The sequence below is a fragment of the Lactuca sativa genome, chromosome 7 (assembly GCF_002870075.4).
Source record: "Lactuca sativa cultivar Salinas chromosome 7, Lsat_Salinas_v11, whole genome shotgun sequence".
In the NCBI taxonomy this organism is placed as follows: Eukaryota; Viridiplantae; Streptophyta; class Magnoliopsida; order Asterales; family Asteraceae; genus Lactuca; species Lactuca sativa.
In genome coordinates, this window is record NC_056629.2 from 203,315,165 (window position 1) to 203,318,899 (window position 3,735).

The 3,735-nt window shown below is 33.3% G+C and overlaps 1 long non-coding RNA gene across 1 annotated transcript; it reads right to left on the reverse strand.

Moving 5' to 3' along the window:
• Positions 1–2,258: 2,258 nt before the first annotated feature.
• LOC111893429 (uncharacterized) lies at positions 2,259–3,288 on the reverse strand. The gene is made up of 2 exons (XR_002850881.3): positions 3,099–3,288; positions 2,259–2,597 (listed from the first exon to the last, which is right to left on the reverse strand). It is a non-coding gene; the product is annotated as an uncharacterized LOC111893429 (long non-coding RNA).
• Between the last annotated feature and the right edge of the window lie 447 nt (positions 3,289–3,735).

Sequence of the window (3,735 nt, forward strand, 5' to 3'; positions counted from 1 at the left end):
TCGAGTTCCTTCAGTGTTAAGAAAACTGGGAAAACCCCTAGCCAACTCGCCGAGTTGTCTCATCAAATCGTCGAGTTCACTCAGTATCTAGAAGGCGGGGAAACCCGATCCAACTCGTCGATTTTCCAAGGCAACTCCTCGAGTTTTCAGTTAAATCCAGAGCCCCAAACTATAGATCCGGTCCCTTAAGGTTGAGATACCATGTAAAGTTGCTAACTTTACATCCATCCAAGGCATCAAAGGGCTAAAAACACTTTAACAAGCTTATCAAGGGTCTTAGAGCATGAAGGAGGGCCAAGACTTGATAAAGTTGGCAACTTTAAGTCCACAAAGGCCCTGAGATATCCAGATCTGAAGCCAAATCTTCATATCATGCTCAAATCCAAGTATAGTCCTAAACTCGGCTAATAATGGCCATAAACTTTCGTAGAAGAAGATCTAAGCAATAAAAGGCCAAGGTTTCGACTTTTTACCTCAATGTAGCTGCAACACTGGAGGAAATCCTGGATCTACTGCCTTCTACTTAATCTAACCTCTTCAAGCTTCTAGTTCCTTTCCAAAGAGCACCAAAAGTCACTCTTCAAGCTCACACACACACACAATGAGAGGAAATGGGTGAACTGGGGTTTCTCTGGATGATAAGGGCGGTAAGGGAGGCTACTAATGAGGCTTAAGGCTTTTAAATAAGGTACAAGCCCTGAAAATTAGGGTTTTCCTTTCTAGCGTCTAGTCGTCGAGTTGGGGCCTTCCAACTTGCCGAGTAGACCCTAAATCTCTCGTCCAATATGATCCTTACACGGCGAGTTGGAGCTCCCCAAGTCATCGAGTTCCAGTTTAAAACCTTAAAATTTTGAGAAATAAATGATACCTGAAACAAGCGTTACAACAATTAATACTCTACTTGTATGAACCTTTCAAGAATTTCATCATTCAAATGTGTACAATTTCTAGGGTTCATAAACTCTTTCCCCAAAATTAGCCATATACCAAGAATCATCAAATGGTTAGGAGGTTATCCTTTGATTTAAGTGAAGAAGGATTGATTCCTAGCTTCTTATTATAGTTAGCTCCAATTTGAGCTCAAGATCTACAAAACATGATATCTTTCGCTATCCATGTGTTTTCTAAGTGTGTGTGTATGATAAATGGAATGAAATTGTCACTTGGCCTTTAAAACCAGTTTTTTATTTTTTATTTTTTTTTAATTTTGCAGCACATTCATATCGCATACGCAAATAAAAGGCGTTGCAGTTTTGCGTTTCGTCTGAATTTCCGCCTCAACTTTGGTCGGCCATAACATCTTGATATAAACTCAAATTTTGATAATGTTTATATCCAAAGGGTATATGTTATCCATCCTCTAAAACTACACACAAACACATACTTTTTATTCGTCTTTCGTATACTTTAGCAAAATATATGTTCTAACTCTTTATTCAACTAATAAAAGTTGTATATCCCTCCTAATAATAATAGTTCCATTAATTATAAGTAACTAGTACGTACAAAATTTTTGATTATATCCAATGTTTTAAAAATCAGTTTGAACTGATCGGACGAAAACCAAAGACAAGAGCGGTTCAATAACAACCGCTTTCAACTCAATTTCTAGATCGGACTGAATTTGACGATTTCTTCAAAAAAACAGATGTGTTAGAACTGATAAAAACAGTTTGGATCAATTTGTGGAAGTTGGATATTTGAAATTCGAATGTCGATGACATCGATCTCAATATGTAGGAAAATAAAATTACATTATGATAACCGGGTCAAACTAACAGTCAAACCGACATAATGAACAGTGAAACAAGAAAACCAAATTTTAAAAGATCGAGTATTTCATGAAATCCCCACAAAAAATGGGACCAAATTTACTAGACTTTCTTCTTTTTGTTTTACATGTAATGATTATATTGTTCAGTTTAGAAAATATTAATTATTTTGTCAAATAACTTTATAAAATGACTGTTTATTATTTGTTTTTATCTACAGCACAATACACCAAATGTTGATCCTACGCTTCAAATCGGGTTTCTCAGCTTTTGCTTAAACCCCTTCTAACTAATAACACAGAAGTCAAATGAAATCCATCGCTTCATATGATATGATACAAATAAAGAAACCAATCAACCTGCGTCTTTCGATACAATAAGAAAGTGAATGATGTTCAAAGATACCAGCCGTATCTTTTCCCATCCCACTCCTCTTATCCACAGAGACAAGAAGGGTCGCAAAAAAATAAAGAAAACATCAAAACATATAAGATAGGGATTCTACATAGACTATAAATATCAATAATCAAACACTCAAAGAAAACAAATACAAGTTTCATTCAAAATGTTAAACCCGATAGTGTTGGGCAGCAGTTGAAAAACAAAAAGAAAGCAACAAGATATAAAACCAACTAGACCATATAAAGCTTCGATCCAAAGATCCATCTTTTACATTCAAACTCCATGTCTCTGCTAGAGATGTAATGTGCACGAAGAAAGATTGGAAGGAAGCCAACCCTACAGTCTAAACTTCATTCTCTACTTGGATCGTTGTCTCATCTTTCGGCGCTTCCTCTTTAGCCTCCTCATTCTCTTCTTCTTCCACTGCAAAATTGTACGAATCCAACGTTACTCGCCATTGTTATAATCTATGTCTACAAGATCTTAAGCTATTATATAAAAACAGATTAAACAAGCATCAAAAACCTTTTAGAACAGATGTTAATAGGACAACAATCAGATTATTTGATTAAACAGACAACCGTAATTAGATAGCTCAATTATACAAACAACAGATGAAACAGGTATATACTCAAGTTAACCCGATCGATAATCCATTTCCACATATGCAAATTAGAGATATAGTTACTTAATCATCAAGTTGCATCTATCGATTATTTTAACTTAATCATCAAGCAAATTGATATAACGAGCAAAATCTGAGATATCGTTACTAGTTCTTGAGTAAAAACAAGTTATTTAATATGAACAAGAAATCTTAATTTGGGTTTGATCGTAATTCAGAGGTTACTTTCCTTCGTTTTCACATAAATTAATCAAAATCGAAATCAAATATCTAAGACTGATGAAGATAGATGACTTCACCTTAGCACGCATCTCGTTGTTCAAGCCTTACTTTGATCTCTCTACCTGTTTTGTGGTGGGCGGACGATGGAATGAAAGGGGAAAGAAGTGGAATTATTGATATTTATAGGTAGGGCAACCCTAGATTAGTTGGGCCTTGTTGTTATGGCCAACTTTTATGTGGCTTTTCTTGCCTAGCCCAGCAACGGCATTTTGGTGCCAATTTAGTAGATTATAATCATAATACATGTTGACCAGTTTTTGGGTGTATCATATGTGTTTAAAAATAGTTTATATATATATATATATATATATATATATATATATATATATATATATATATATATATATATATATATATATACTAGGTGTGAGACCCATGTATTACATGAGTTTATTTAAAAAACAATTAAATATGAAATTTTAACAATTTGAAAAGTTTGAATTTATAACAAAAATGAGAAAAATTTTGAATTATTAAAATTAATGAGGCTTTAATGTATTGAATATATTACATATATAAACTTTTTATAATAAATACCTTACATATATATTACCTTACATATTAAATGTGGAATTTTAATTTAATAAAATGAAAAATACAATAAAATGACAAGTGGAAAATAAAAAATTTAAAAATTCTAGAAAATGTCATGTG